The sequence below is a fragment of the Zalophus californianus genome, chromosome 12, assembly GCF_009762305.2.
Source record: "Zalophus californianus isolate mZalCal1 chromosome 12, mZalCal1.pri.v2, whole genome shotgun sequence".
NCBI lineage: Eukaryota > Metazoa > Chordata > Mammalia > Carnivora > Otariidae > Zalophus > Zalophus californianus.
Window position 1 is genome coordinate 89223022 of NC_045606.1, and position 13575 is coordinate 89236596.

The following is a 13575-nucleotide window of genomic DNA, read 5'->3' on the forward strand; positions in this document are numbered from 1 at the left end:
TGAGCCAAACAACAGGCAGGATAGCTTTTTGCCCTAGGATTATATAATTTTGTGTTATTCATATATATCAATATTATGTTTCTTAGTAGAGCTCTTGTTTAATTTCACTAACAATGTTTCTTTTCTTTTTCTTTTTTTTAAGTAAGCTCCAGGCCCAACATGTGGCTTGAACTCATGACTCTGAGATCAAGAGTCCCATGCTCCACCAACTGAGCCAGCCAGATGCCCTATAACAATGTTTCTTTTTAATTGCATATCTGCTTTGTGCAAGACTCAGCTATACCATAACAAGCACAAAAATGTCTCTTCTCAAGGTACTTATGCCATCTTAGTGATAAGACATGAAGCTGAGAATTTTTTAAAAGAAAGGATGAGAAGTTCTTGTCTATAGTCATTTTGCTTCTACGCGGTGCATAGTTTATATCTTTAACAGAAGTTAAAGTTATTGTCAACAGCAATACTCTACTCATTAGCAGATAATAAAGCACAGGAAAATGAAACATTTTATGAAAATGTATTATTCGTAGAGATGGCAGAAGAAGCTGACCTCTGTACCTGTCTTTGGCATTGTGTCTTAGGGCCTCTGGGGCAAAATTAGGATAAGCACCGTAATCATGGAGCACGGTCTACATTATTTGTTTGAGTTTGGGAACTACTCCTACAGTTCTAAATTGGAAATTGGCTTGGTTCCTATCTGGGTTAAAATGATGAACTCTTAGAATCTCTTGTGAAGCTGAATAACGAGAGAGTATCCACGCCGGATCAGAGAAACCATGGTTTCTGTGGCCTGAGTGATTTAGCACATAGGTACGGCCTGATGAACCTCTCTCTTCTTCTCTGGTTGGGGAGCATGGACATGGACGATTTCTAGACAGCCTCTTACCCCAGAACCTGAGGTTCTGCACTGTTCTGCTGGTTTCTTCTCTCCCCATCTGTTTATGGTTTCCTGATAACTGTTCCGGATATTAACAGGTAGAAATGACTGTTAGGAATTTACGTTTCAGCAGCAAATGAGACTGAAAAAAATTGTTTTAGAACAACAAAGGAAGAAAATCAGTGACCTTTCATGTTTTCCTTTCAAACAAAGCCATGCATTCTTTGATGAACTTATTCCAGAAGTTTCTTTTCCTTAGGTTGCTCCTTCCTTCATGGCCTCAGTGGTCTCCTGGAGGTCAGGATCCAAACAGAATGCAAGGAGAGCAGAGCTACCTTTCCCAGGGGACCCTGACTGCTCTTTGCCTGGGGAGATTCTCATGTACCCTCCCCTCCAGGCCTTGCCTGAACTCAACGGGCTGAAGTCTCTCTCTCCAAGAGGATCAGGGCAGAGTCCTGGCATTTTTGATGACAGCACATTCTGTGGTGTGCTTGAATTTTTTTTCCCCCCAGGCTTGTTTCATCTTGAGCTCATTTTGCTCTAATTTATTCTGGGCTGTGTGTTTCTGCATCTGTCCATTCAGATAAGAGGTGAGTGTGTGTGTGTGTGTGTGTGTGTGTGTGTGTGTGTGTGTTTTGTGTTCATCCTTTTGTCATTTGTGTAGCTGATTAAAAGCTACAAATAAGCTATTCAGCACCAAGCGAGGCTAATCATAGATAACATGTGGCGACCTCAGAAGGTTTAATTCTGCCTTTTGTTTGAAAGGCAGAATACTTGAAAGAGTAAGTATATCTCGGCATGCTAGGAGGGATCCCAGTTCACACTGGGAACAGTTCTTTCTTGGCAGGCAGATTTGTGAGCCTTGCAGTGTTTGCTGTTTATTGGGACGGACCCTTCAAAGTCCCTCTTCTCTCTTCTGTCATGGTCTGTTGGAGGCTGTTGTCCTTCAAATGGCATCCTCTTGTTAGCAGTGAAACGTGTCCTACCATGCCAACAGACATTTTCCTAGTTTATAATTAAGAAACTCCATTTTATATGAGTCCTGTAAGATCTGTTTGTCAACTCTACAGATAAACACTTCTACCCTGGAGGTATCCCAGTGACAGGAACCATATGTCATCACCTCCTGATAAATGTCTAAAGCCACTTGGTTATGAGTTTTCTGCCTGCTTTAATATCGAGCCTTACCCTTATTATTACTTATGGTTCATAGTGTGCCCATTATGTGTGAGGCTTGCACAAAATGGAAATTGGCTTGATTCCCATCTGGGTTAAAATGATGAACTCTTAGAATCTGTTCCGAAGCTGAATAATGGGTGGAAGTAAAGAGCCAAATAATTCAACTGAAAATTTTTATTTAAGAGCAGTAGTTTAATTTTTGTCATGTTTGGTCTAATTGATACAGATTAGCTTTGTGGAATAAATCCATTGGGTCAGTGATCACTGCCTCAATTCGCTTAGCAAAGATGGCTAGGCCAAGTGTTGTCAAAGGGCTTGTGGTGTTATACTGGAATATGGGAGGCATGTGATATATATAAACCTATTTATGGCATCTAGGACCAGAAGACCAGCTAAGTGGGAAGCATCTGACAGATGTTATGTAGTAGTTTCTTTCTTTCTTTTTTTTATGATTTGATATATTTAATACTGCAAAAGGCCACCACAATAAGTCTAGTTAACCTCCATCAGCACACATAGTTACAGATTTTTTTCCTTGTGTTGAAAACTGTTAAGATTTAACTTAGCAACTTTCGAATATACGATGTAATATTGTTAACTGTAGTCACCAGTGTTCATTACAGCCCCATCTCATACCTGTTAGAAGGGCTATTGTCAAAAAAACAATGAATAACAAGTGTCGGCAAGGATGTGGAGAATGGGGAACACTTGTGCCCTGTTGGTGGGAATGTAAATTGGGGCTGCCACTATGGAAAACAATAAGGAGGTTCCTCAGAAAATTAAAGATAGAACTACCATATGATCTATCCATTCTATTTCTGGGTATTTATCCAAAGGAAACAAAAACTCTAACTCAAAAAGATATATGCACTCCTGTGTTCACTGCAGCATTATTTACAATAGCCAAGACATGGAAATAACCTATGTAATAGTTTAACTGATCCATTGCCACTCTCCCCACCTGTGATGGCTGAATAATGGTCCCCAAGAGAGCCAGCTCCTAATCCCTGAAACGTGTGAATGTGACCTGTGGTAATAGGGACTGGGCATATGTGATTAGTTAAGAATCTCAAAAGAGGGAGATTATCCTGGACTATCTGGGTTAGCGAATGTAATCATAGGGTCCTTATAAGAGGGAGGCAGAGGGAGAATTTTACCACAACAGAAGAGAGAAGACAACAGGCTGATCTCAGCAGAGAGAGAGAGATACTTGCAGATGCCCTGCAGGCTTTGCAGATGGAGAAGGGGCTGTAAACCAAGGAATGCTGGGAACGTATTAGCTCTAGAATCCAGAAAAGGGAAAGAAACAGTTTTCCTCTGGAGCCTCTGGTGGGAGCAGGACCTCCTGGCACCTTGGTTTCAGCCCAGTGTAACTGATTTCGTACTTCTGGTCTCTCGGACGGTAAGAGAATAAGTCTGCGTTGTTTAAAGCCACCCAGTTGCGGTGGTTGGTGAGGGCAGCCAGGAAAACGAACACACCACTTCTAAGTCATCTTACACATTTGGGCTAGGTTAAGAGTTTGATTTTGCTTCATAAGGACTCTTGAGTATCTCCTAAGTGCTGAGCTCTGTGTTAGTTCTGGGGAGACAGAGCAAGAAGCAATAGTTTTTATCTTCTTAGTGGCTTGTATTCTGTTGAAGGAAATGCGCAAACTAGCAAAAACTTAAAAATCAGTCCGGAGTATTTTATGAGCTTGGGAATGTAGAAGAGTGGCAATTCAATTCAGAGATATTCTGGTATTCTGGAATACAAGGTCTGGGGATTGGATTGCATTGCTGGGGATGAGAAATTACGCTGGAGAGAAACTGTAGGAGAAGCATTTGCTATGGATTGAATTGTGTCCCCCCGAATTTGTATGTTGAAGTCCCACCCTCCCAGTGTGACTGTATTTGGAGTAAGGAAGTAAGTAAGGTCAAAGAAGTCATAAGAATGGGGTCCTGATCTGATAGGGGTAGTGTCCTTATTAGAGGAGATACCAGATTGCATGTGTACTCTCTGCATGCGAAGACATGGCAAGAAGTGGCCGTCACCAAGCCCAAGAAGAGGGCTCTCACCAGAAACTGAATTGGCAGCACCTTGATCTTGGCCTTCTAGCCCCCAGAAATGTGAGAAAATAAATTTCTGTTGTATTGTGTTATGGCAGCCTGAGCTAAGACAGCATCCATTCTTTTAGAAAGAAACAGAGCATCAGAAGTATGACTTTACCCTTTAAAAATGGAAATCAGCTTTTAATCAGTAAAGTGCTTACTAGCTAGATTGAAGACTTCTGTCAAGTTTTTGACATGCAGAGAGAAGATAAGAATTCTCCTGGTGCTAATAAACTTTTTAATTTACTTTCTTGTTACACACATTAAGATGCTTTATAAGATTCCCCTTGTTCCGAATGCTTGTAAAACATTGAATACACTATAAGTCATAAAACAGTAGTTATTGTGTAATCAACGATGGTTCAAAATTGCATCAGTTGATGTAAACATTAATTTTACTAAGTGTTTCTTAAAGGAGCACTATTTTCAAAGATTGTAAATACCTCAGTTTTCGATTTTGTTGTACGAGTCATTCTACTCTTTATTTCTCCACTGCAGGATACATTCTAAAATAAAATAATACTTGACTCTTTGTTTTTTGCCTGAAATTTAAACATAATCTCCGGCTTTTGGTTATGCTTACTTCTCCCACAGAGCTAAGGGGTCAGCCATGGAGAGTTTGCATGTTGCTCTACACGGTTTCGAATTGATGCTGTTGGTGGAATCCTCCGAAAGAGATTTTTTTTTAATTTTATTTTTAATTGTAATAAAACATACACAGCATAATATTTACCATCTTAACTACTTATTGATTGATTGATTGATTGCACAATGAGAGGTAAAAAAGGAGAGAGAAAATCTAAAGCAGACTCCACACTCAGCAGGATCTCACGACCCTGAGATCATGACCTGGGCTGAAATCAAGAGCCAGTTGCTTAACTGACTGAGCCCTCCAGGTGCTCCATCTTAACTATTTTACAAGTGTGTAATTCAGTAGTGTTAGGTCCATGGTCGTTATGCAAGCAATCTCCAGAACTCTTCATCTTGCAGCTCTGAAGCTTTATCTATTAAACAACAACTCCCTATGCTCCCTGCCCCCAGCCCCTGGCAACCACCATTCTACTGTCTGTTTCTATGAACTTGACTACTCTAGGTACCTCATACAGCGTTTGTGCTTTGGGGACTGGCTTATTTCACTTAGCCTAATGTCCTTCCAGGTTCATTCATGTTGTAGCAGGTGTCAAAATTTTCTTTCTTTCTTAAGGATAAACAGTATCCCATTGTGTGCATATATCACCTTTTGTTTATCTATTCATCCACTGATGGATGCTTGAGTTGCTTCCACTTTTCAACTATTGTGAATAATGCTGCTATGAACATGGGTATGTGAATATGTCTTTGAGACCCTGCGTTCAGTTCTTTTGATTGTATACCCAGAAGTGGAATTTCTAGGTCACATGGGAATTATATTCTTAATGTTTTGAGAAAATGCCACCAAACTATTTTCCGCTGTGGCTGTACCATAATAGTCCCATCACCGGTGAACAAGGGTTCCAGTTTCTCCACATCCTCCCCAACACTTGTTGTTTCCTGTTTTATTGATAGTAGCCAACCTAATAGGTGTAAGGTGGCATATAATTGTAGTTTTGATTTGTATTTCCCTAATGATGAAAGATGTGGAACATCTTTTTCATGTGCTTATCGGCCATTTGTATGTCATCTTTGGAGAACCACGACAAATCTTTTAAACAGTGACATGGCATAGTCAGATTTGGGTTTCAGAAGGACCACAGTGGGAAACGACCAGCTGCAGGGCAAGTAGATAGAGGCTCTTACAGTTTCTATAATGATGCGTCATTACTTTCAAAGTGAAGCCCTTGCATTGGCATTTAACCCCATCCATTCACTGCTCTGTCTTCTTTCCAGCTTTCTCTCTTGTTACATCTTTTCATGAATTCTATGTCCTCCTCAAGCCGGGTCATATGTCCTATTAGCATTCCTATCTCACAACTTTGTGATTTCTTTTTTTGTATCAGAAATGTACGTAACCTCTCTTTTTCTACCTCTAATGGAGCTGGACAGCTTTCCTTTGAAATATGCCTCAGTTTTGCTCCTCAAACACTATTCCAATGCTCCAGTATGTTGGGTTGTCTTCTTTCAATTTCTCTCCCTCCTTTGTGAATGGTTGTGGTATTCATTTACACCTATGTATTAACCTGCTTCACTATGAGTTACATGTGCATGGCATACAAAGTTCTTGAGAGCACAGATTTTTCTTTTGTATCTATATGTATGTATATCAGTATATTCAGACCTAACTTTGTTTCCTTTCTTTGTAATGATCACTAAGTACTTGTTGTTATGATAAAAATGAGTTTTGGGGACACTTTGAATTAGGCCACATTTATACAACTGAAATTATCTGCATAATTTGGCTTTTTATGCACATAAAATGATGCTTCATCAATTCAGTCTCAAAATATAACTGCTTTCTCTCAAAAAATTAAGATTTGGGAGGCAATAGAGTATCAAACAACATTTTAGGCAAGAAAACCAACATTACTCTTGACTATCTTCTATGGATGAGACCCCCTACTGGGCAGTCCATAAATGTTATTTCACCCTGACATTAATCTTTGATGGTAGGGATTCATTTGCCCTTTTAAAGATGAGGGGTTTGGGGAAGTTCAGGGACATTGGGGTGCGGACAGACTTAAGTAGATAGACTGCCCAGATGGGTGTTGTAATGGTTTTGGACAGAATGATCAAATATTGAATTAGTCCAGGTTAGTGAGAATGGAGCATGGATTCTAGAAGTACTTAGGAGACAGGATGAATGGATTTTGTGTCCGGTTGGGAGAAATAGGAATACTGGAATCTCAAGTTTCTGGCTTGAGTCACTCAGTGGAACTTGGTGCCATTCACCCATGTAGGGCAGAAAAAGAAGCAGACTTTGTAGGCCATAGTTCTGAGGTTCCTGTGAGGACAGCCAGGTGAAGTCAGGTGACAAAAATACAGGCCTAGAATGTAGGAGAGAAGTCTTGCTGAAGAAGTAATATTAGAATCATGCAACAGTTATGCTCCCTCCTCCATTCACCAAGTACTTACTGTCAATTCCATACCGATGGTGGCGTGGTGGGAGCAGACAGCCCAGGGCACAGGCAGGAAGAGAATGCATTGTCTGCGTAGAATAAAACTCAGTAAGAGTTGCTCTTCTTTTCTGTTATCCTTAGGTGCCACAGTGCCGATAATAAAATACTCCCTCCTGAGAAAATCTTTTGTTAGTTTAAATGCTACTTTGGACAATATAGCTGCCATCTTCAGTTGAACACATTTTTATTCTTACTCTTTTACAAGCTTTGTCTTCGAGGTGGGGAAGTTAATTTGGAGACCTCTCTGTTAGATATTTGGCCCCTGGCACGAGGGAACTCCGCCACATGCTTTTGTTTGGGTTATAGTAAGATTATAATCGAGTGGAATTGTTTGAGCTCACATTGACAGTTCTTATCCCCATCCTCTGTGCTAGTACATATTTTTGCATTTAGATAGTAGCTAGGAAAGAAGCAATGCCAGCCCAGTGAATTGTGAAGATGAAGAGACAGTACTTGGGTTATGCAATTTGGCATACCATTTGACACTTGGAGTTTCTGAATTTGTGTTTCTATTTAAAACAGTGTAAAACTGTTAGGCCTGAATTTTGGTTTACATATGATATATTTTACTCAATTTGAAGTTTTAAGATGGAATATATTCTTCATTGTACATTGTTTTTTTAATTTGATTTTATTATGTTATGTTAATCACCATACATTACATCATTAGTTTGTGATGTAGTGTTCCAGGATTCCTTGTTTGTGCATAACACCCGGTGCTCCATGCAGAACGTGCCCTCTTTAATACCCATCACCAGGCTAACCCATCCCCCCACCCCCCTCCCCTCTAGAACCCTCAGTTTGTTTCTCAGAGTCCATCGTCTCTCATGGTTCATCTCCCCCTCCGACTACCCCCCCTTCATTTTTCCCCTCCTGCTATCTTTTTTTTTTTTTTAAACAGAGAATGTATTATTTGTTTCAGAGGTACAGGTCTGTGATTCATCAGTCTTACGCAATGAAAAGCAACTCAAGAAAATCATGATTGCTACTAAGTGTTTTGTGATGATTACTGAGAACAATTTTGTGGGGCTTCTGGGTGGCTCAGTCAGTTGAGCGTCTGACTTCGTTTCGGCTCAGGTCATGATCTCAGGGTTGTGAGACTGAGCCCCGTGCTGGGCTCCATGCTCAGCGGGGAGAAGTCTGCTTGAGGATTCTGCCCGTCTCCTTGCTTGCGTGCACATGTTCTCTCTCTCAAACAAATAAACCTTAAAAAAAAAAACCCAAAAAGCCTAATTTTGTCATGTAGGGGAGGGGGCTGTTAGAATGAGCATTGTACATATATGTACGTGTGTGTATAGTTTTACATTTTCTTTGAATATGTTTTATATGTTTCAATATCACCATATAAGAACAGGAATCCAATTTGTTTTAACAACTAATAATTACAATTGTAGCTATTACAAATTTCAAGCCAGACTATGACTACAAAACCTTTAAGGTCCATTCCAGGATTTTACCAGTAAGTAATAATACTGAAGTGACAAACATTTTACATATTGTTACATGGTATGTTTCAATCATGTTTATTAATGTATGTGTAGGTTGCATACATGAAACGACCGCATTAAAAATATGTGCATTTTTAAAAATCTGATATTGCCAATTGCACTCAAAATGTTTCCTTCTTTCAGTTTCTTTTTTTTCCATCACAATATGTACAATGGATTCTAAACCTTCAGATCTGTGTCAGTATAAGCAAAAGACTGTGCCTCCAATTTTTATTCTTCATTCTTTTATTTGGTATTTGATTTTTCTAAAGGACCTGTTCAAATGTTGTCCATTATTTTCTCTGTAAATTGCATATTACTACATGGATCTATTTTTTTATTATTTTGAGCTTTTTATTAATTTGAAAGAATTCATCAAATGTCAATAAAATAAGCCCTTCACCATATTTCTAAAAAAAAAAAAAGAAAGAAACAGTCTGCTTTGATGTCAGATCTGCTGGGTGAGCCCCTGTACCTCTCTTACACATCTCTGGTGTCTGAGGAATGGTTCTTGGCTCTGTAGACTCTGCAGTATGTGAAGCCATGAGAGCATCAAGGTTGGTGTGGATGAAGTGGCCCAGGCGAATGTGTAAGGGAAGGGAAGACTACCCAGTGCTGAGCTCTGGAAAACACCGGCTTCTAAGACCCAGACTTTAGAAGAGGAGGCCCCTACAAGGTGGGCTAGGAGCAGAGAGAGAAGTGGGAGGGGAAGTAAGAGAGAGAAGAGTTAGGGGCATTAGGGGAGAAGAAGTTTCCAGAAGGACGGGGTGGTCAATAGTATCCAGTGTGACTAAGAAGGTAACAACAACAAAAAAAAGGGCTAGCAAGTAAGTGTCTGGGTTTGAGCATCAGAAAGTGATCGGTGACGACCTTCCTTCCTAAGACCATTGCTGTGGTGAGGGACATCTGAGGAGGGGATGGGGGTGAGGTTCTTCAAGAAAGTCTTTGCTCTCAATGGGGAAAATAAGACAGGGTAGATGGAGCGTTAGATTATTTTCCCTGATTTTCGAAGAAAGACGCGTTTGTTGTGGAAAATGTGGGTAAAATTGAAAATTGACTCTATGCTCTTGTTCCTTGGTGTTGTTAGCCTTTGACTCCAAACATATTCATGTCTTGAGCACAAAGCTTGAAGCCTCTCCCTGGGACGTAACAAAGCCTCGGGCCCACCTCCAAGTGTCCGCATTGGTTGTTTTGGTGCAGACGCCTGATGCTCTCACCTCTGTTTGACTGGTGCTGCTTCAGGTCCCAGCTGTCCATGCCTGTTGGCCACACTGTACCCGGAAGGCCTCCACTGCCCCCTCTGTTTGACTGGTGCTGCTTCAGGTCCCAGCTGTCCATGCCTGTTGGCCACACTGTACCCGGAAGGCCTCCACTCCACTTAGGAGAACACCACTCTCTGTGCTGAGGGCACAGTCCAGAAATTGCCAGGCTCCATTCATAGGCGTGCCCTGTTCCTACACTGAGGCGTGGGTATGAGGCCATCTGGGCCTCCAGGAAGCTCAGCCTGGCTCAGAGTGGTTTCCAGTCCTAGTGAGGGTCTCTGCCACCCTCTGGCCACCCCGTCCCCCTGCCCAGCATCCCTTAACCCGGGGTGCCACACAACCCAACGAACTGACCAATGCCCTCTTCCTTGGTCTCCTTTCCTTGAGTTTCAACCGTTTCCTCCCCAAAGCAATTGCCTCTCCCCAGAATGCTGCCCTCCCCTGTCCTTTCCATTCATTCTGTTCAGATTTTCCAAACTTCTCCTCTTGAGCAGGCTTCCCTTTACCCATGCATAATTTAAAAGACTCACTATAGCCTTTCTTTTTCTCCAAGGACCTGTCTGTCCTCATAGGTGAATTCAAAGGTGAATTCAAATTCAAATTTCCATCTCTTGTTAAGCAGAAAGTACTTGGAACTGAAATTACACTTTTTTTTCCTGACTTCTATTCTTCCGTTATATCCTAGGACAAATTTTTATTCATGACTGAAGCACCAAGTACTGTACTGTATGCTGGCCTGTTCTACAGCAATTTCTGTGAAATAGAGAAACAATCATGGAAAACATACAAGCTAATCTTTAGTCTTACCCAGGGATCTTATAGATTCTCTCTTTATAAGTCCTAGCACGTATTTGGCAGTAAATAAGTATATATTCGCTGAATATAGAAAATATATACTATCTATCTATATATATATCTACATACACACAGAAATTAGGATTATACTATAAATGCAAATTATAACCATGTCTTTTCTTCCATAAAATTATACTAGTAGAAGTTTCCTAGACTCTAACTGTTATCCTTCCATAGCATTTTAAATATAGATGTAATGTAAATTATTTAATCACTTCCCTATCATCAGCCATTTGGGCTATTTTTATACTGTAGTGGATTCCCTGGCTGTGAATATTTGTCTGCATTTCCACTCACCTTTTTTGGATACATTTCTGAAAGTGGAATTACTAGATTAGAAGATTTAGAACAGTGCTCCATGCTTAGTGAATATTCATTAAAATTTTTTGAATGATCTGAATGAAGATTTTGATGCTTATTTCTGAATTGTCCTTCAGGAAGATTGTACTTCTGGGTACAATCCCTCAGGGGCTGAATTTCACTGTATCCCCTTTTGTATTTAGTATTATCTTTCAGTCTTTGTTATTTTTGCAGGTGAAAATCACGTCTTTTTTAAAAAAAAAACAACTTCTTTGAATGCTAGTGAGGTTGTCTGTGCTTGCCAATTGTCTACCTGTGTGTATAGCTTTGCAAGTCTGTTCACAGGTTAGTGACAGGGCCACTCACACACTTGCCCTAAGTTCCTGCTCTCTTGGTAATGTGGGTTGAATCCTGTCCCCCCAAAGATATGTTCTCAGTAGTTGTAGGAGAAAGGCAAACGGTGGGAGAGGTCACTGTATGGACAGTTAAAATTATATAACGACAGACATTTGCTAGATACTCTCCAGTCTCAATTCCTCTTGCTACACACACAGGAAGCCTGCATTTCCTGGCCTCGCTTGAAATTAGGGAAGGGTCCTATGTCTCAGATCTGGCCAGGGAAGCTTGAGAGCAAGTGATCTAAATCGACTTTCGGCCTGGCCCTTAAAAATGTCACCAGCAAAACTTTGACTTTCCACTTTCTCCTTCTGGAAAATATGAGAGGTCATATATTTACCATGCAAGGCCTCTGGATCCTAGAATTTCTGCCAAAGAGAACCGTCCAAACCGCACTGGATGTGAGTGAGCAAGAAGGACCTTTTATTGTATCAAGTCACTGAGCTGTTGGAATTTTCCAGTCCAGCAGCTAGTGTTAATGACCCCACCTGGCACATATACCTGAAGGCTCAGGGATGGATGGAAACTCAAGAGGAACTAATCATCTGAAGGAAAGATGTGCTCAAAACATTGAAGGCAGAAGGAGAGGTTCTGAGGGAGTAAGGGGCCTGGAGCATAGGTGTGTGCATCAGAAAGCCCTGAAAGATAGATATTTTGAAGTTAGAGTAACTTCAGGGTCTGGTGATAGAATTGAATGTTGGGGGAAAACGTGGTGAAAGCTCATGAAGGGTAAATCACCCAAATGGAAGGTTAGTGGAACCATTTCTAAATAGATATCTTTTTGCATGTCATCCTTGTGTGGGGGCCACACTAATCTTCTCTGTATAATTACAGTTTTTTAGCATGTGTGCTGCCCAAGCGAGCACTGGGTAGATAGCTTTTTAAACTGCATTAAACTTAACATGGATGTGCTTGCTCATCTTCATGTGTGTGCCCTAGACCCAAAGTTTTCAACTCAAAATCATAGCATTTTGAATCACTATGAATACTTACCAGAGTAAAAAATACTATTTAGGCAGTAATGTTTACCTGGTAATGGAGTATCATGTTTTGGTTAAGGAGTTCTCCTTAATAATAATTAAAATAGTAAAATAGTAAAAATTAATATATTTATTTTATATTTATAATTATAGTAAAATAATATATTTATTTTTATATTTATAATTATGAGCTATTTTTAAAAAATCATAATATAAAAAATTAAACAAATTAATAACAATTTTTTGTTAATTTAATGTAAACCCAACTTTTATAGGATGTTGAACCCTTTGTGGAATGTGGCTGCATGCAAGTTTCATCATACCATAGGGCAGTCAATCATGCAGTCCAATTTGCTCAGCCAGTTCTAGTTTACACTTACTGGCCCAGCTTAACTATTAATGGCACCCATTTTCACATGCAAAAAGTGTCCTGATGGTCAATCTGATAAATATTCAAAGACAACAATTTGATACGGCCTGAAGTTTGTTTTAATTGCTAAGCTAAGTAATTATTGAGCGCAGTTATGATGTTAATGAGGCTTGAACTTTTAAGACTTTGAAATGTGCTTTAAGGTTTCATCATGGTATAATTTGCATATGAATTATTATTATTTTTTTTAAACTGTGAGCCCATTGTACCTCCCTGGCAGTTATAGGACATTTATAGAATAGGCCACCAATCTTTGAATGACTCAGTTTCCAATTAGCGAGCAAGTGTGGCTCTGTGTGTGCCTTACCTTATTTCCAGCTCTCTCCAGCAGCGGGATATACACAGGGACTCATTCTGGACACAGATCAAGAGAATAGAGGCCCCAAATACCCTGAGCGGGGGCATTACTTTCTATTGGGAAAATCTTAATATTAGTGCCATTTTTTATTGTTATTCATTCTAGTCTTTCTTTTCAGTTTTAATTGGACAATTCATTCCTGAAACCGTACATGAGGAAAAGTATTTTTACTTATTGAGGGAAACAGACTCCCCTATTACCACACAACCAGTCCCCAGAAGGACTTCATAAGTAGGCCACTGCTATATCAGCGCATAATCTGAGTTGGGAAGAT

The 13575-nt window shown here is 40.1% G+C and overlaps 1 non-coding gene across 1 annotated transcript; it reads right to left on the reverse strand.

The window, feature by feature from the left end:
- Nucleotides 1-12290: 12290 nt before the first annotated feature.
- On the reverse strand, nt 12291-12399 carry LOC113912075. Its single transcript, XR_003516698.1, has one exon. It is a non-coding gene; the product is annotated as a U6 spliceosomal RNA (small nuclear RNA).
- Nucleotides 12400-13575: the final 1176 nt, after the last annotated feature.